The sequence below is a fragment of the Antechinus flavipes genome, chromosome 2 (genome assembly GCF_016432865.1).
Source record: "Antechinus flavipes isolate AdamAnt ecotype Samford, QLD, Australia chromosome 2, AdamAnt_v2, whole genome shotgun sequence".
In the NCBI taxonomy this organism is placed as follows: domain Eukaryota; kingdom Metazoa; phylum Chordata; class Mammalia; order Dasyuromorphia; family Dasyuridae; genus Antechinus; species Antechinus flavipes.
The window spans coordinates 646,541,826-646,563,046 of record NC_067399.1 but is presented as its reverse complement, the minus strand read 5'-3'; positions in this window follow the sequence as shown (position 1 = coordinate 646,563,046).

Genomic DNA, 21,221 nt, shown 5'->3' with positions numbered 1-21,221 from the left:
GAGAAATTTGCTGTAATCTTTTTGTTATTTCATTGTCTATGGTAACTTTTATCAAAATGTATTTTTCTTGTCTGGAGAATTTTATTTTTTAAATTAAAAAAAAATTAGTATTTTACAGTTGCTCAACACAATTAATGATAGCTTATTCTTCCTTCTTCTTATATAAAATATAAACCCAATATAAAATATTATATATAATATTTTCTCCAGTTACTCACAAAAATGATTTTAACATATGTTTTAAAAACTTTAGTTCCACATTCTCTCCTTTTCACTTTCTTCACCTCCTCTCATTGGGAATGCAAGCAATTTGATATGGGTTATACATGTATAATCATGCAAAATGTTCCCATTATGGTCGTATTGTGAAAAAAAAAAAAACAACAACAACAACAACAACAAAACAAAATGTAGACCTTCCAAAAACCCATCAAGAAAAATAAAGTGAAAAAAGTATGCTTCAATCTATAGTCAGGTACCATTAGTTCTTTCTCTGGGTAGGGATATCATTTTTCATAAATCCTTCAGTGTTATCCAGGATTACTGTTTTGCTGAAAATAATTATGCCACTCAGAGCTGATTATCTTATAATATCACTGTTACTTTGTACACAATTTATTTCATTTTGCATCAGCTACTGGAAGTGTTTCCAGATTCTTCAAAGATTATCCTGCTGATCATTTATTATTGCACAATAGTATTAATCACAATTATATACCATAATTAAATCAGCTATTCCTCAATTGATGGGCATCTACTCAATTTCCAATTCTTTGCCTCCAGAAAAGACTTGGCACACCTCTGGACAGTTTCGATTCATGATTTCATGCAATATAATATCTAAGTTCCCTTTTTCTGTAGTCATATTCTTGGTAATCCAGAAGCTTCTTACAATTATTTTTCTCCTTGACTTGTTTTCCAGGTTATTGGGTGGTTGTTTTATATAAGCAACTTTACATTATCTTCTATTTTTTCAGTTCTCAGCTTTGTATATATATACACACTGTTTTCATGAAGTCATTATCTTCTGTTTCCTCCATTTTAATTTTCAAGAATTTTGTTATATAGTATTTAAAGATAAATATAATATTTTGCATGTAATAAGTCATTCTATCTTTATAATAACTGTGGGAAGCAAATATTATTATTATCCTTATTTTACAGATGAAGAAACTGACAAAGGATAAATGACACAGGATACAACTAATGTATCTAAGACAGATTTCAATTAAAGCCTCTCTGACTCCAAGTCCTATTTTTGTAAAAAAAAAAAAAAATGCAACAAGTCCAAACTTTAGTTCAAGATGATTTCTAAATAGAATTCCAGTTTTAGAGCAACATAATTGATGGATGTTTGCTTTTCTTCCTTCTTATATAATATACAAATCTAAGTGCTGTCCATGCTGAGTCTATGACACTTCTACTTGCTCTTGTACATGGCTGGAAGGTTCTATGAATGTGTTCTTAGTTGGACCCTTCACCAGTGCTCATAGACCTCTAACTGTCTCCCTATACTGACCTTTGATAAATGTGATCTACTGTCATTTCTTCCATAATTTCCTGTTCATTGCAAAGATGTGGAACATTTCTTTGACATTTGTTGAAGTAATTGTAGGAACAGTGTTATTGGCCAGAACTCTGAACTTGAAACAAGGATTCTTACAAGGTACTAATTAAGTGGAATTGATGATACAATGGTTATATAGTTTAGCATGGTACTTAATAGTTCTCAATATGATTGAGTTAATCTTACAACAAATAATGGTTTCCCAGTGATATAATGATACTCAGTGTAGAGCATATAAGCTAGGAGCCTCAGCCAGGTTCATTGAAAGCTAGAGAAGACAAGCAGACAGGAGGCTGAAGCACAAGCCCTTGGACTCAGATTCATACATCCCATCTCATACCATCTTGGTGGCAGGCTCTCTTCCTTCATTTTCTCCACTGAAACCAAGACTCTGGAAGGCCTCTAAGAAAGCTAGCTGAAGTCCCAGGCAAGGAGATAGGACTTTGAAAGAGATAATAAAGGATTTGGACTTTAACCCTTGGCTGTTCTTGTGGTGATTACTGAACTGAAATGAAAGCTGCTTCCAGAGACCCCAAGAAAACTGAACTAAGAACATTACAGAACAGGTTGTGTTGTGTTGATTTTTTCCTATTCTAGCCTCTTTTCTGGTTTTCTTGACATAGCCTCCTAATTGGTTTCTTATCCTTAATTCTTTCCTAACTAGAATCCAGTCTCCACACAACTATCAAAGTTGTACTTCTAAGTGTAGATGTCACAATGACTTTACTACTGTATAAACACCAGGAAATCTCTATTGGCTCAAAGATCAAATACTATTTTATTTTCATCTCAAGATTTAACATTTTATCTTTATGTATATTTTATGATATGTTTAATTGTTAATGCAATAGGATATATAATTGAATTATAAGTAAAATGCACATGGAAATGTTAACATTTTTCTTACTCATTGATATATAATCAAAAATTTATAGATTGTTGACACAGTAATGTTGACACCATAAGGTGGTTATTTCATTAACTAGATAAGATTTTAAATCATAGGAGCATTAAAAAAATTGCCTAGGTCTAATTTCCCCAACTAGGTACATAAAATATATGAATAAATCTGGAATAGGGTGAGAGATTCCTTCAGGGTCATTGACCTCTTCAGTTTTAATGATTTGAACCTTTATTCCATTTTAGCCACACAAATTTCACTATCATCACCACCATAACACAATACTCTGATGTTGTTCAAAAGAATCCAATCATATATTTCCCTCTCTCCTTTTATTTAAATTTCTTGTAATTTTTCTTGGGCACAGGATTCTAGTTTGTCTACCCTTCCCGTGTTTTATATTTCTTCTCCCATATTTAGTCTTCACTTCCCTCTCTTCATATTTTTAATCATTTGAACATTATGGCTCACACATTCAAAGATATAAAGAACTCTTTTTTATTTTCTTGACTCCTTTTCTTTTTGCCACTCATATCTTGTAGGATCCTAGCTATGTATCATCCTCACTCTTTATGTTCTTCATGCTAATCATCATTTTATTAATGCTGCTGGAGGAAATCAGCCATTCATGTTGACTAGGTCTATTACAAATATATATTATCTTATTTCAAATGAATGCCATTTCTTTTTAGCTTCAATTGTATTTTATTTCTTCAATTACATGTAAAACTAGTTTTCAGCATTCAGTTTTTTATAATTTTGAGTTCCATTTTTTCTCCTTCCCTTTTACTTCCTCTCTCTCCAAGGAGAGTAAGCAATTTGATATTGAACCTCATTTCTTATTGATTATCCTTTTATTGATTCTCTGTCCTACTCACCAAAATTGGCCAAATGGGAAAGGAGGTACAAAAGGTTACTGAGAAAAATAATTCCTTAAAAGTTAGAACTGAGCAAATAGAAGCTAATGATGAAAAAAAAAAAACAATAAAACATCTAAAAGAATGAAAAAAAATAGAAAAAAATGCAATATTACTGAGGAAAAAGGGTTGATGCAACATTTTTCCTTTTCTACCAGGGTAAAACAAGGTGAATTATATAATGAAATTGTAACCTGAAAGAATACAAAGGTTTTCAAACTTCATGTGATTCTTTAAAAAAAAAAGGTTAAAGTTTTGCCTTTCCTACTTTGAAAATACTTTGTACAGAGTTATAATTTGTGACCAATTAAATAAAGTCAATTGTGCCCTTCTGCCCCTAAAACGTTTAATGTTTACCACCAAATTGGCCTGGTATGATCAAAAGTTCATTGAGTTAGAAGCTAAAAGCCATTCTAGAGTCAACTGTGTCTTAATTTTGTAACCTGTGACAGAGACACTACTTTCTGAGCCTTAAATTTATTTTTCCCTAAAATGTGGGGATTAGATGAACTGATATCTCAAATTTCTTTCAGTTCTCTTTCACTTGATCATTTTAGATGTTATAATAATGTTTGGTAATAAAAGTTGCAGCATCATTTTTTCCCTTGACACAAGTCTAACTTTGGTATAGAGAAAAATAGTTTGGATGGAATTCTATAGCAGTCATTAGGCAGTTTTAACTTGAAAGTCTTTGAATTCTAATTTTAAAATTCATTCTTATTCTTTGCTTTAGCTATCTTTAATTTAGTAATTGGGGTGGTGTTTGTCTCATAAAAGACATTAAGTAAGAGGGTTTTCTTTCTCAAAATTTAAGACATATTTAGTATAAATATGATATTTTTAAAAGTGTTTTTTAGAATTCATCTGAAAATCCACATATGCCAAATTTTAAAATAAGTGTTATTTGATAGTTTTTTGAAGGTAGTTCAATTTTCTTTTTATTTTTTGGTAATTTTTATTATGTACAGCCAGCTTTCTCTTTAAGCTTCTTTAAGTATATAATTCCAATAACAATCATACACTGTTCTTCAGTGTATCTACCACTAGTATTACATTGTTCTTTTTTTTCCCAATTACATGTAATTGCTTGCAACATTAATTTTTGTAAGATTTTTAGTTTCAATTTTTTCTCCCTTCATCCATCCTTACTCACATCCCCAAGACAACAAGCAATATGGCATAATCCATGCATGTACAATTATGGTAAACGTATCTTTATATTAGTCATACTGTGAAAGAAGATAAGAGAAAGAAAAGACCAAAAAAATCAAAAAGAAGTGAAAGTAATATGTTTTGATCTGCATTAAGACTGCACATGGATAACATTTTCAATCATTGTAATGGGTTGAAGCTTGAGTGATGCACTGAGGTCCCAAGCATGTGAGGCTAAATAGTAATTGGACCATACTCTATTAATATATATGCTTGGAGAAAGAATGGTCCCGCCTACTCTTTGTGCAAGTCCTGATGTGTTGTATAGGAAATGACATTTTTAGAGGATGGAGGCAAGGGAGTGGAGAGGGAAGTAGAAAGAGAGACTGCTGGCTGGCATCTTGACACAGCTGCTCGCATTGCTATGGTGTCGGCCCTTCATCTCCAATCCCCCTCTGCTAGCTGGCTTCCTGTCACAGTTGCCCATATTGCTATTGCAATCCTTTTTCACCTCTTCACTTCAATAAAGATTGAAGATTTTTCCCTTAACCTGAATTCCTGACTCGGCTGATTTTAAATATGCAGTCATCACATTTGGCACCCAAGCATGGGAACCAAGGATCCTACTTTCACTGAAGAAGTCTCCAGTGACCAGGAACTTAGGTGAGTATAATAGACTAAACTAATGACATTTTTTGGCTGAAATGGGACAGATCCTAGCCAAAGATTCTCCATCCCCAACCCCAACCCCTTCACCTCCAGCCCCATCCAGAAGTGGGGCTATAGAAAGCCTGCTTAAGCTGACAGAAGATCAAGGGCTACTTATAACTTGGGAACAGACAGCTAGACTTCCGGGTACATTAAAATGCACCTCCCCTTGGTTCTTAGAGGAAGAGCAAATCTCTCCAGATAATTGGGCATTGATTGGTCAACAGCTCTCCACATATTAAAACAAAAATGGTCCTCATTCAATTTCCATCAAGGCATTCTATTTATACAATATAATACAGTTGGCCTTAAGATACCATATAAGTTATAGAAGAAAAGAAAAAAAAAACTCTAGGAATAGTGAAATGGGGAAGCCTGAGATAAAGGAAGAAGACAAAGAACAGATTAATGACCATATCGCCACAGGGCATGGAGATTTAAGTGAGGCTCAAGGGTGTGGTGAATCTGAGGCAGCTTCAGCCCCACCTAAGGAGCAGGTAATTGACTTTCCTCTATCAACTCCACCCTCCGGGATGGAGGGAGGAAGGGTAATGGGGGAGGGGAGAGCAGTGACAGCACCAGCACCTCCCCTCCAGCATCCAGCCACTCCTATGACTAAATTGCAAAAGGGACTAATTAAGGTCAAAGCGGAAGGGAGAAATGTATCAGAATTTCAACACCACACATTTCCTGTAATTCAACAGTTTAATTCTTCAGGTCAAGAAAGTAGAAGATACGCTCCTTTTGATGTAGAAATCCTCAAAGACCTGAAAAAAGCTTGCACTCTTTATGGGGCTACATAAGCTTATGTTAAGATGTTATTACAGAATTTGGTTTTTGAAATCTTGCCCCCTAATGACTGGAAACCTATAGCAAGGGTATGCCTAGAAGCTGGACAAAACTACTTGTGGCTTTCTGAATATAGTGAACTCTGTAGGATACAAGCCCAACAATATAGTCAAAGTGGAGTTCATGCTGCAATCACCTGTGACCTACTAACAGGTGTAGGTCCTTATGCAGATGTCGCAGTACAGATTAATTATTCTATAGCAGCATATGAGCAAATTGCTGCTAATGCTATCAAAGCATGGGCTTCTCTCCACAATAAAAACGACAAGGGTGGGGCCTTCACAAAAATAACACAAGGGCCAAATGAACCCTTTGCTGACTTTGTGGGATGTTTGCAGACAGCTATCACAAGAACAAATGGAGAAAATGCAATAACAGACATGTTTATAAGGCAAGTTGCTAAGGAAAATGCTAATGAGGTTTGCAGAAGAATTATACTAGGACTGTGCAAGGATGCTCCTTTAGAGGAGCTCAAAAGATGCTGTGCCACAGTGGGCACAGATGTCTTTTATAGCCAGGCTATGATGCAGACTTCCCAAAATCCAAACATGGGAAGACAGAGTCCCTCCTGGCAAGGGACTTCCAGAGAGACTTGTAGATGCTTTCAGTGTGGAAAAGTAGGGCATCTGAAAGCTCAATGTTGGTATAGAGATAGGATGGGAAAACAGGGCGGGAGAACAAGATCCAATACCCCATGTCCAAAATGCAACAGAGGCTTCCATTGGGCCTCAGAATGTAGACAGATTCAGGGAAACGGGATGAGGGGCCCAGCCCCAGGGCCCAAGGCAAAAAACACTTGGGGCATGATGGCAGCCAATTGTGCACCCAGAGAGTGCCTACAAGTTCAGTACGCAGACATGACCATCAGCCAGAAAGCCATAAGATGAGAGAAGAGGATTACACAGTCAACCAGCCAGGAAGCACCCTGATGGCAGAAAGGAATTACAATTGGGGAGAATAGAGCTGTATGCAGCTGGGACAACTGAGATACCCCCTGGAGAGGTGAAATCTGTTCCTCTCCAGCCTATGGATCCCTTACCTCCAGGCACAGTAGGCTTGACCATTTCACCTCCTTTTTAGACGTACAAAACAGTGTCCATCCACATATTGATGTGGGAAACTGGGGAATGTGTAGATAATATCCCAGTCACTAATACAAATAGACAATGTGTGACTTATCACCCAGGAGAACTAGTAGCATCAGATTTACTCATACAGAATCCTAATAAGAATCACCCAGATTCTGACTCCAGACCACAAAATCCAGGAATATACTGGACAGCAGCTATAACAGCTGACCGACCTATGCTCATGATCTATATAAATGGCCTACCATTGGAAGGATTGGTAGACACAGGTACAGATCATACAGTTATTAGAGGTGCCAGTTGGCCCAGTCACTGGCCAAAGAATAAAGCAGACACCTACATGTCTGGAGTAGGAGGATCAATAGCAGCTGAAGTTAGTGCTGCCCTTATGAGATGGACTTTTGAAGGCAAAACAGGAGTTTTTACTCCTTTTATAGTTGAAAAACTCCCCATCAATCTGTGGGGAAGAAACATTTTACAGCAATTAGGGTTAAAAATAAGTACTTCGGTTTTTTAAGCAGGGCTGCTGTTCAAGGCCTGCCAACACTTTCACCTGTTCCTATCCAATGGAAAACTGATACACCAGTGTGGATAGAACAGTGGCCCTTAGATAGCGATAAAATTCAGGCTTTATTAGATACAGTACAGGAGCAGCTTGAACAAGGGCATTTACAACCTTCTCTAAGTCCTTGGAATTCCCCAGTGTTCGTTGTAAAAAAGAAATCGGGAAAATGGAGGATGCTCACTGATTTAAGAAAAGTGAATGAACAGATGGAAACTATGGGACCTCTTCAGCCTGGACTTCCATCTCCTACTCAATTGCCTAGAGAGTGGCCTCTTTGGGTCATCGATATTAAGGATTGTTTCTATTCTATCCCTCTGGATAAGGAGGATATGAAAAGATTTGCACTTTCAGGGCCTAGCGTTAACTTAGTTGAGCCTTATAAAAGATATGAATGGACAGTTTTGCCACAGGGAATGAAAAACAGCCCCACTATGTGTCAAATGTATGTTGCTGCTGCTCTTGCTCCACTAAGAAAAGCATTTCCAAAAGTTATGCTCTTACATTATATGGATGATATATTAGGATGTGCATCTGAGGAACAAATGTTAGAAGCATGTTTACAAAAGCCCATAGAAACTCTAAGGAATTACAAATTGTACATAGTTCCAGAAAAAAATTCAAAGACATGCTCTTTTTCAATATTTAGGATATGAAGTATACCCTAAGGTGCTTACAGTACAAAAACTGTCCTTAAGAACAAAGAAGTTAAACACCTTAAATGATTTTCAGAAATTGATAGGAGATATCTAATGGATGTGTTAGTCCTGACTACCTATCAATTGCAACCTTATATGATATTTTAAGGGGAGACAGTGCTTTAAATTCACCACACCAGCTTACAAAAGAAGCTCAAGAGGCTTTGAGAAAGTTGAACTGGCTTTGTCCAATGTGGTTGAAAGAGTCACTCAGAAACCTTTGGAAATATCAGTTTTTGCCACACAAGAGGCACCCACAGCAGTCCTTCATCAAGAAGATAGTGTGATAGAGTGGGTAAACCTCCTGGCACAACCAGAACAAAGCCTTACTCCTTACCCAGTGCTTGTGGCTAGAATTTTGTTAAAGGCCATTAAGCGAGCAGTACAATTATCTGGGGCAAGACCTGACAAGATATACACCTTTTATACCATTACACAAATTATAATGTGTGCTGTGAGACCATGCCAGAGTGGCAAATTTTATTAGCCATGGCTCCAAATTTTACACACGGGTCTCCATTAAAGATAACCAGATTTTTACATAATTGGTGATGGATTCTTGAAGAAAAAGTTTCTAAAGTTCCTCTTAAAGGACCAATTATCTTTACAGATGCATCCAAACACAATATTTGTGCTGTATACTCTCATGATTTAACTATAAAGAGAGTAGTCAGAACTCCTTTTCAGTCCACTCAGCAGAACGAATTATATGCGATCATTCTAGCTCTCACTTATTACCCAGGAGACATAAATATAATATCTGATTCAGCCTATTCAGTAGGTGTGGTACAAAGAATTGCCACAGCCCAAATAAAATTTGCATCCTCTAATATATATCAGCTCTTTAAAAAACTTCAAGAACAAGTGAGAAAGCATCCAGGTAAGATTTATATTTGCATGTCCTCTCTCATAGTGGACTTCCAGGTCCCATTTTTGATGGTAATTCAAAGGCAGATAGCCTTCTATGTTGATCAATACTCTTTTATTCCAAGAAGCCCGGGAATCTCATTCTAAATATTATCAGGCTGCTTGAGTTTGCATTTACAATTTGGGATAACAAAAGAGGAAGCTGGACTTCCGGCCAAGATGGTGGAGAGGAGGCACATAGCTGTGTAAGTCTGCGTTTTCTCTCAGAATCCATTTCATTACAAGCCTCTGAATTAATGCTTGACTGAAAAAAAAAAAAAAAACACAAATAATTACCAAGAGAAGACATCCTTGAAATTCGCCAGGAAAGGTCTGTTTTTGCTCGAAGGTGGGGGCAGTTTTAGATCTGGTGCAGGCTGGGGGCAGACAGTAGCAGTGAGAGCACAGGAGGCAGCTCACAGCCGAGCAGACCAGAGTGGGGTGGGGTGTGATCTCAGCCTTCCCTGAGGGGGGAGCTTTGCTACAGGATTGGATACTTTGCCCTGGCAGCAAGCCAGCAGCCCAGCAGAGAAGCTAAAAACACCAGGGGGGTCGGGGGGGGGGGGGGTGAAGAATACAACCCCAAACAGCTGGAGTTTCTCGGGACCTGGCCACCCCTCCCCCACAGTATCTCAGCACGCTCTCAGAGTCTCAGAGCGCAGGCACAGCACAGTCCTACTAGTGCCTTGCTGCCTCCCCTCCCCCCTGCTGTCTGTAGAAGAAGCTCGGTAACACCATCCAGCCCCTCCCCCCTCAAAAGCAGATTCCATTTGGGTTTTTTTTCTTTGCTAGTTTGTCTTTTATTCTTCTGTGACAAAATGAGCAAAAAATTGAAAAGGACCTTAACCCTTGACAGCTTCTATATGGACAGAGAGCCGACTCTAAACCCTGAGGAGACTAAAAACAGACTGTCTCCAGGTGAATCCCCAAAAGAGGAGATCATCTGTTCCTCAGCACAGAAGAATCTCATACAAGAAATTTAAAAGGCTCTCACAAGAGACCTAGAAGAAAAATGAGAAAAGGAGAGGGAGGCTTGGCAAGAGAGTCTGGAGAAGTCATCCCACTCATTTAAAGACAGAATGAATCAAATCCTTGAAAAATAGAATTAGTGAAATGGAAACAGAAAATAGTTCTCTAAAAAATAAAATTGGCGAAATGAAAAAAAATTCCATAGAACAAAAGAACTCAATTGGACAATTAGAAAAAGATATTTAAAAAATGAGTGAAGAAAATACTTCATTGAAAATCAGAATCGAACAAATGGAATTGAATGACTCGAGGAGACAAGAAGAATCAGTCAAGCAAATCCAAAAAAAAATCAAACAATGGAAAAAAATGTGAAATACCTTCTTGGGAAAACAACAGACTTGGAAAATAGATCCAGGAGAGACAATCTGAGAATTATTGGACTCCCAGAAAAGTATGATGAAAAAAAGAGCTTGGACACTATTTTCCAGGAAATTATCAAAGAGAACTGCCCAGAAGTCATAGAAACAGAGGGTAAAATAGACATTGAAAGAATTCATCAATAAACTACTGAAAGGGATCCTAAAATCAAAACACCAAGAAATATAGTGGCCAAATGCCAGAACCCTCAGATGAAGGAAAAAATACTGCAAGTGGCTAGAAAAACCCAATTCAAATATGGAGGAGCCACAATAAAGATCACCCAGGATCTAGCAGCATCCACATTAAAAGATCGAAGGGCCTGGAATATGGTATTCTGAAAGGCTAAGGAACTTGGTATGCAACCAAAAATAACTTACCCAGCTAGAATGAGCATCTTTTTCCAGGGAAGAAGATGGACATTCAACGAAGTAAGTGAATTTCACCTATTTTTGATGAAAAAGCCAAACTTTTTGATCTACAAATATAGAACTCAAGAGAAATCTAAAAAGGTAAAGATTAATCTTGGGAACTATATTTCTGCTATAAAGATGTATAAAGAATACATGTATACCTTGATCTAGAAACTAGATGTGGAAAGGACATGGTACCAGAAAAAGGGCAAAGTGGGGGTACTACATCTCATGAAGAGGCAAAGGAAACCTATTATATCTGAGAGAAATAATGGAGGGGGATGAATATAGTGAATATCTTACTGCCTTTCAGAAATTTAGACATATTCAATTTATGGTGAAACTTCTCCCACCTCATTGAAAAGTGAGAAGGGAAAAGTGAAAAGGGAAGGAATAAGCTAAGTGGAAGGGAATATGGAAACTGGGAGGGAAAGGGGTAAAATAGGGGGAGGAAATCTAAGGCAGGGGAAGGGATATTAAAAAAGGGAGGGCTTTGAGAAGCAAGTGGTGCTCACAAGCTTAATACTGGGAAGGGGAGTAAGGGGGAAAGAAGGGAGAAAAGCATAAACAGGGGTTAACAAGATGGTAGGTAATATAGAATTGGTAATTTTAACCATAAATGTGAACGGGGTAAACTCCTCTATAAAGAGGAAGTGGTTAGCAGAATGGATTAAAAGCCAGAAGCCTACACTATGTTGTTTACAGGAAACACACCTGAAGTGGGGTGATACATGCAGGTTAAAGGTAAAAGGTTGGAGCAAAACCTATTATGCTTCAGGTGAAGCCAAAAAAGCAGGGGTAGCCATCCTGATCTCAGATCAAGCTAAAGCAAAAATTGATCTAATCAAAAGAGATAAGGAAGGGCACTATATCTTGCTAAAGGGTAGAATGAATAATGAAGAAGTATCTATATTAAACATATATGCACCAAGTAGTGTAGCATCTAAATTCTTAAAAGAGAAATTAAGAGAGCTGCAAGAAGAAATAGACAGTAAAACTGTAATAGTGGGAGATCTCAACCTTGCACTCTCAGAATTAGATAAATCAAACCACAAAATAAATAAGAAAGAAGTCAAAGAGGTAAATAGAATACTAGAAAAAATTAGATATGATAGATCTCTAGAGAAAATGTAATGCAGACAGAAAGGATTACACTTTCTTTTCAGCAGTTCATGGAACCTATACAAAAATTGACCATATATTAGGACATAAAAACCTCAAACTCAAATGAAGTAAGGCAGAAATAATAAATGCATCCTTTTCAGACCATGATGCAATGAAAATTACACTCAACAAAAAGCCAGGGGAAAGTAGACCAAAAAACAATTGGAAACTAAATAATTTCATACTAAAGAATGATTGGGTGAAACAGCAAATCATAGGCATAATTAATAACTTCACCCAAGAAAATCATAATAATGAGACATCATACCAAAATGTATGGGATATAGCCAAAGCGGTAATAAGGGGAAATTTGATATCTTTAGAGGCCTATTTGCATAAAATAGAGAAAGAGAAGGTCAATGAATTGGGCTTGCAACTAAAAATGCTAGAAAAGGAACAAATTAAAACCCCCCAGTCAAACACTAAACTTGAAATTCTAAAAATAAAAGGAGAGATCAATAAAATTGAAAGTAAAAAAAAAAAACTATTGAATTAATTAATAAAACTAAGAGTTGGTTCTATGAAAATACCAACAAAATAGACAAACCCTTAGTAAATTTGATTTAAAAAGGGAAAGAGGAAAATCAATTGTTAGTCTTAAAAATGAAAAGGGAGAACCCACCACTAACAAAGAGGAAATTAGAGCAATAATTAGGAGTTACTTTGCCCAACTTTATGCCAATAAATTTGACAACTTAAATGAAATAGAAAAATACCTCCAAAAATATAGCTTGCCTAAACTAACAGAGGAAGAAGCAAATATCCTAAACAGTCCCATCTCAGAAAAAAGAAATAGAACAAACTATCAACCAACTCCCTAAGAAAAAATCCCCAGGACCAGATGGATTTACATGTGAATTCTACCAAACATTTAAAGAACAATTAACTCCTATGCTAAATAAACTATTTGAAAAAATAGGGATTGAAGGAGTCCTATCAAACTGCTTTTATGACAGAGACATGATACTGATACATAAACCAGGTAGGTTGAAAACAGAGAAAAAATTATAGACCAATCTCCCTAATGAATATTGATGCTAAAATCTTAATTAAAATATTAGCAAAAAGATTACAGAAAATCACCCCCAGGATAATACACTTTGACCAAATAGGATTTATACCAGGAATGCAGGGCTGGCTCAATATTAGGAAAACTATTAGCATAATTGACTATATCAATAACCAAACAAACAAAAACCATACAATCATCTCAATAGATGCAGAAAAAGCATTTGATAAAATCCAACATCCATTCCTAATAAAAACACTTGAGAGCATAAGAATAAATAGACTTTTCCTTAAAATAATCAGGAGCATATATTTAAAACTGTCAGTAAGCATCATATGCAATGGGAAAAAACTGGAACCTTTCCCAGTAAGATCTGGACTGGAGCAAGGTTGCCCACTATCACCATTATTATTCAATATTGTATTAGAAACACTAGCCTCTGCAATAAGAGTTGAGAAAGAGATTAAAGAAATTAGAGTAGGCAATGAGGAAATAAAACTATCACTCTTTGCAGATGATATGATGGTATACATAGAGAACCCCAGAGACTCTACTAAAAAGCTATTAGAAATAATTCATAATTTTAGCAAAGTAGCAGGATACAAAATAAATCCCCATAAATCCTCAGCATTTTTATACATCATCAACAAAATCCAACGTAAGAGATACAAAGAGAAATTCCATTCAAAATAACTGTTGATAGCATAAAATATTTGGGAATCTATCTACCAAAGGAAAATCAGGAATTATATGAGCAAAATTACAAAAAACGTTCCACACAAATAAAGTCAGACTTAAATAATTAGAAAAATATTAAGTGCTCTTGGATAGGCCGAGTGAATATAATAAAGATGACAATACTCCCTAAACTAATCTATTTATTTAGTGCTATACCAATCAGACTTCCAAGAAAATATTTTAATGATCTAGAAAAAGTAACAACAAAATTCATATGGAACAATAAAAAGTTGAGAATCTCAAGGGAATTAATGAAAAAAAAATCAAATGAAGGTGGCCTAGCTGTACCTGATCTAAAATTATATTATAAAGCAGCAGTCACCAAAACCATTTGGTATTGGCTAAGAAATAGATTAGTGGATCAGTGGAAAAGGCTAGGTTCACAAGACAGAATAGTCAACTATAGCAATCTAGTGTTTGACAAACCCAAAGATCCTAACTTTTGGGATAAGAATTCATTATTTGATAAAAACTGCTGGGATAACTGGAAATTAATATGGCAGAAATTAGGTATGGACCCTCACTTAATACCGTATACCAAGATAAGATCAAAATGGGTCCATGACCTAGGCATAAAGAATGAGATTATAAACAAATTAGAGGAACACAGGATAGTTTATCTCTCAGACTTGTGGAGGAGAAAGAAATTTGTGACCAAAGATGAACTAGAGACCATTTCTGATCACAAAATAGAAAGTTCTGATTATATCAAATTAAAAAGCCTTTGTACAAACAAAACAAATGCAAACAAGATTAGAAGGGAAGCAACAAACTGGGAAAAACACCTTCACAGTTAAAGGTTTCTGATAAAGGCCTCATTTCCAAAATATATAGAGAACTGACTCAAATTTATAAGAAATCAAGCCATTCTCCAATTGATAAATGGTCAAAGGATATGAACAATTTTCAGATGATGAAATTGAAACTAGTATCACTCATATGAAAGAGTGTTCCAAATCACTATTGATCAGATAAATGCAAATTAAGACAACTCTGAGACACCACTACACACCTGTCAGATTGGCTAAGATGACAGGAAAAAAATAATGATGAATTTTGCAGGGGATGCAGGAAAACTAGGACACTGATGCATTGTTGGTGGGGTTATGAACGAATCCATCCATTCTGGAGAGCAATCTGGAATTATGCCCAAAAAGTTATCAAACTGTGCATACCCTTTGATCCAGCAGTGTTACTTCTGGACTTATATCCCAAAGAAATACTAAAGAAGGGAAAGGGACCTGTATGTGCCAAAATATTTGTGGCAGCCCTGTTTGTAGTGGCTACAAACTGGAAATTGAATGGATGCCCATCAATTGGAGAATGGCTGGGTAAATTGTGGTATATGAATGTTATGGAATATTATTGTTCTGTAAGAAATGACCAGCAGGATGAATACAGAGAGGCTTGGAGAGACTTACATGAACTGATGATAAGTGAAATGAGCAGAATCAGGAGATCATTATACACTTCAACAACGATATTGTATGAGGATGTATTCTGGTGGAAGTGGATTTCTTTGACAAAGAGACCTAACTCAGTTTCAATTGACAAATGATGGACAGAAGCAGCTACATCCAAAGAAAGAACACTGGGAAACGAATGTGAACTATTTGCATTTTTGTTTTTCTTCCCAGGTTATTTTTACCTTCTGAATCCAATTCTCCCTGTGCAACAAGAGAACTGTTCGGTTCTGCAAACATATATTGTATCTAGGATATACTGCAACATATGTAACATATATGGGACTGCTTGCCATCTAGGGGAGGGGATGGAGAGAGAGAGGGGAAAAATCAGAACAGAAGCAAGTGCAAGGGATAATGTTGTAAAAAAAAATTACCCTTGCATGGATTCTGTCAATAAAAAGTTATTATTAAAAAAGAGGAAGCTAGGAGCATAGTAAAAAGCTGTACAGCTTGCCTTCTCCTATGCTCCTACACTACCTCCAGGGAAGAACCCTCGTGGTTTGAGACCCAATGAAATCTGGCAAATGGATGTGACCCATTATAAATCTTTTGGTCGTCTGTCTTTTATCCCCATTGTGGTAGACAACTTTTCAGGATTCACTTTTGCAATACCAGCAGCAAAAGAGACAGCCCAAGTGATCACTGAATTCCTCACAAAAGCATTTGCCATTATGGGTGTGCCACAAGCAATAAAAACAGACAATGGTCCTGCATATACCTCCAAATATTTTGCACACTTTTGTGCACAGTATAAGATTTTATACACCGCTGGCATACCCTTTAATCCTCAAGGACAGGCAATAGTAGAGAGGAGAAACAGAGACATTAAGACACTGCTCCAAAAACAAAAGAAAGGGGGAGCCACAGGTAACCCTAGAGAACTACTAAATCTAACCCTTTATACTATTAACTTCTTGATTTTTGACAAAGATGCACTGGCTCTGGCAGACAGGTTTTATAACCCACCAGAAGGGCAATGTCCAGTGCAAGCAGCTCCACTATCTTTAGATAATCGCCAAGTGATGTGGAAAGACCCAGAAAGTGGTGAATGGAAGGGACCAGATAGGCTAACTGGTTGGGGGAGAGGGTTTGCTTGCATCTCAACATATGGAGAAAGAATCAGATGGGTGCCAATGAGCCATATTCACCTTGTCCATCGCAGAGAGACGGAGCAGACCCTTGAAACGAAGGAGAAGACCCAAGAAATATTTTGTGGTTTTGTTGCTGATTGTGCTCACCATTGAAAGAGCATGGCAGTTATGGTGTTTGACTCATGGACATAGAAAATTGTTGGACTTCAAAACCCTCAGGAATCATTGGATTATCTGAGACATGATAAGATTGTTGTAGGACTTGAAAACCCTCAGGAATCATTGGATTCTCTGAGACATAAGATTGTTGTAGGACTTGAAAACCCTTAGGAATCATTGGATTCTTTGAGACATAAGACTTGAAAGCCCTCAGGAATCATTGAGAAATGATAAGACTCTTACAGGACTTCAAAATCTGCTGGAATCATTGGATTCCCTAATACATAAAAAGACTTTTGCAGGACTTTAAAAACTTGGGGGGATCATTGGATTCCCTGATATGTGAAGCAATGGACAATAGATTGGTTTTGGACTATCTCTTGGCTGCTGAAGAAGGTGTATGTGTGACTGCTGTTTACATACTCTCCTTCTAGGACTTCTGGCAATCTTTTACAACAGCATGTTGATTTATATTGTTTGTTATACCACTACTTGTGTGTACAATTCATCACTCTACTGAGCCAGAACAAGGATCTCATTTGCTGATTTGCTGTGATTAAGACCCACTCACTGGCTTTTCCAAAGTCTATATGACCTGGACTGAATACCCTTTTCATCTCAGTGAAACTGACCTTTCTTGAAGTTTTTTCAGTTTATCTTGAGCTGGAGAATGGTTTCATTCAGTCAAACTCTGTTCAGAATCTTGGTTTCATGTGGGTTTCAAGAGAAACTGGGAGAGCTGAAGCAACTTCCTGACTTTACTTTGCTATTTTGCCTTCACCCAGGAACCCTCCCAAATAAAGTAATTAAAACCATTTATACTCATGTGAAAGAATATTCTAAATCACTATTGATTAGAGAAATGTGAATTAACATATCTCTAATATACCACCTCACACATTTGGAATTCACTATGATGACAAAATGACAACCAAAAAAAAAAAAAAAAAGAAAACCCAAAATGCCACCTTTGACACTTATATAATTTAGAGATATAAGGGAAAAGTCTGATAAGAAAATAAATATAACCTTAGACTCTTACAATTTGGGGATATTCCAAAATCAGATGTACCTTATTCTATTTGTTTTTAACATCAAAGATATCACCTCTGTTTTTCTAGTTGTTGCTTGGTTAGACATGAACTTTTCCACATTTATTGACTAATTTTGTTTTGTTTTCTCTGTATTTATTTTCTTTTTTAATTGAAGTTTTTTTATTTTTAAAACACATGCATTTATAATTTTCAACATTCACCCTTTGAAAATCTTGTGTTCCAATTTTTTTCTCCTTTTTTCCCCCAGACTTCCTCCCCATGATGGCAAGTAATGCCATATATGTTAAATATATGCAATCCATGTATACATATTTCCACAATTATCTTACTATACAAGAAAAATCAGATCAAAAAAGAAAAAAGTGAGAAAACAAAATGTGAGTAAACTACAACCAAAAAATGTGAAAATATATTTATTGTGATCCACATTCTGTCCCCACAGTCCTCTCTCTGAGTGCAGATGGTTCTCCTCATCACAAAACCATTGGAACTAGCTTAAATCACCTCATTGTTGAAAAGAGCCATGTATTGACTAATTTTGTACTTTATAGTAATGACAATATTCAGAGTTCCTCTTGAAAAGAAGCTAAGACATCCGGGGGAGGGGGGGAAGTGGGGGGGGGGAGTGAGACAATCGATATAGAGGAGAACTTAAAGTAGATCTGAATGAATCCCCATGGAGCTACAAATTGCAACTGTGGAGAGCCAGTGATTGAATCGCTGAATCCTATTACCCCATGAAATAAAGAAGCCATATGTCCCAAGAGAAGGCAGTAGCTGGTCCACCATGAGTCAGTCAATAAAAATGTATTGTGTCTACTATACTCCAAACATGATAGTAAGTGCTGACAATACTGAGCCAAGTCTCTCAAACATGTGGCCCCAAAGAAGATGAAACCACAGACTGAAGGAAATCTAGGTACATAGAGAAGCAATAATGTATCTTCTGCTCCACATCCAGCATTAATAATAAAGCAACAATAAAACATAAACCCAGACTGCTGGAATGAACAACAAAAACAAGCAAAATGCTGTGGGTATGGAGGAGATTTCTTCTGCCTCATTTGCAAATTTGGATACTTTTCTAAGAGAGGGAAATAAATCTATAATAGTACTGACTTTCTGGACCCCATAAATATGCAATAATATGTAATGGACCCATCTTTCTAAGGATATTAGGTGGAACCATATGGCTTCCATTACAGCCATATTAGAAACCAAAAATGCTTGACAAATGAGAACAGCTGTATGTGGAAAACTAAGATAGGTACCTTGGCACCATTCACAGTTATCACTTGACCCTAAACAGACTTAAATGTATTGGAACCCTGTTAGCAATAGACATCTGCCTTCTCCTTCAAATTTCATGTCAGATTGATTTCTTTGTACTAGTGCCTTTTGTTTGGAAACATGGTGTACATGTAAAGATGTTAACTTGTAATGATGATATTTGCAGTAATAGAGAAGCTGTAAGGTTCCTAATGATGATCAAGGTATATATTATCATTTTTGTGGGTTATAGAGTTGAACAAATGCTTTTTCAGTTGCTAGCTGATGGCTTTCCATATTGGCATGTAATCTCGTTATCAAGCAACTGCCACTGCTAAAGCATTATATGCTTTGGTGGATCCTGGAGCATGAGCACTGTCTTCACTAAAATTCTGCAACCTTGCCATGTTGCAAAACAAGGATACATATGCCAGGTTTTCATTTCTTGGCTCAGGTATTATTGGAAGAGTGGATTTGCTTTCTACTTAATTGACTTAAAATTCTGATATAAGCTTTGGAAAGCTTATTTATATTACCTTTGTTGACTTTGATGTCACATGAAATAAAGCAAGAACATTTGCAGAGTTTAAAATGATGATGTTTATTCTAAATATTGTCCTTGATAATTAGATTAGAAGACCCAGAAAACAAATCAAACTTTGAAATGTTAACCAACAGAAACTAATGAAACCTAATAACTTTGAACACAAAAGTTATTGTTTAACTCATCAAATTCTATTTAAAAGGTTCCTTGTTGCTGTCCTGCTTCTTGATTTGGCAGTAAGAACATCAAAGTTCTAATGGCTCTTATTGGTGCTACTTTTGCCTTGCTAATTTGGCTTGTTTTCCTGCTCTTTGCCTCGGTATGGAAGCAGATTTACAGCAGTTGGAAACTTCCTCCAGGCCCATTTCCTCTTCCAATCATTGGAAATATCTTCAATTTGGATATTAAAAATATCCCCAAATCTTTTTCCAAGGTATGGGAATCTTTGTTTTCTTTTTGGTAAATTAAAGAATCAAGGCTAAAACATGTGCTTCTTCCTTTAATTAGCAGTATAGTATGGCACAATATGTAGATACAGTTGCTTTCCTCAAGAGGTAATAGATTTCCTAAACACTAGAATTCTTTAAGTAAAAGATGGCTTGTTAATGATTTCATAGAAGGGATTCATATTCATGTATGAGTTGGTCTACATGACTTTTCAAATACCTGCTAACTTAAGATAAATGCTTATCTATCACATGAAAGTTAGGTAGATTTTGCTGTATCTATTTGATCCTAAAACCAATGGACCAAGGTAAAAAGCATTTAGCAAATGTAAGTAGTAGGGGGAAGGCAAAGAATTGTTTTACTAGCAGTGAACAGATAGTTAGACTGATGTTATTCATGTTTTATCTCTTCTTGTTTAGTGACAAAGTCATTATCAAAAACACTCTAACTTTTGGCTACATTGTTCTTCAGACAAAAACAACCAATTCTTGTGGGTTTTTACTGATATTACCTTACCTTCCCATATAGACTATGGCTGCATCAAAAGTCAGATTTAGAATTATTCTGCAATAGTTCTTTGGCTTGAGCATGAACTGTTTTCAATTTACTCTTTCCCTTAAATTGAACTGTTGCTTGGCATTTTAGATACGTAAGAGGAAACAAACTTTGATCAACATTAATAATTAGCTCACATCCATATACCATTTTCTTCACAACAAGCCTTTGAGGTAGGAAATATTGACATCATTACCCTCACTTTACAGATGAGAAAACTGAGGACAGAGGCATTGAATGACATGCCCATGTGGATATAGCCAGTGCTTGTCTGAAGCAGGATTTACAGTATCAGGTTTACTGATACCAGGTCCAGTATGCTGAAATAGGAAATACTTTTAAAATGTAGCTCTAGATGACCATTACCAATTTAGCTTGGGAAAAACACCATATATTTGCAAGACATAAAGCATAGATATAATGATGAAAAAGCATTGCCTATGAAGTCCTAAAAACCTGCCTTTGAATTTTTAAATTTGTTTGATCTTGAATAAGTCACTCTTTAAGTCTCCATTTGTAATTTTTTCTCCTTATAAGCAATCATGATCTTTTTTTTTTCTACCAACATTTCTAAGTT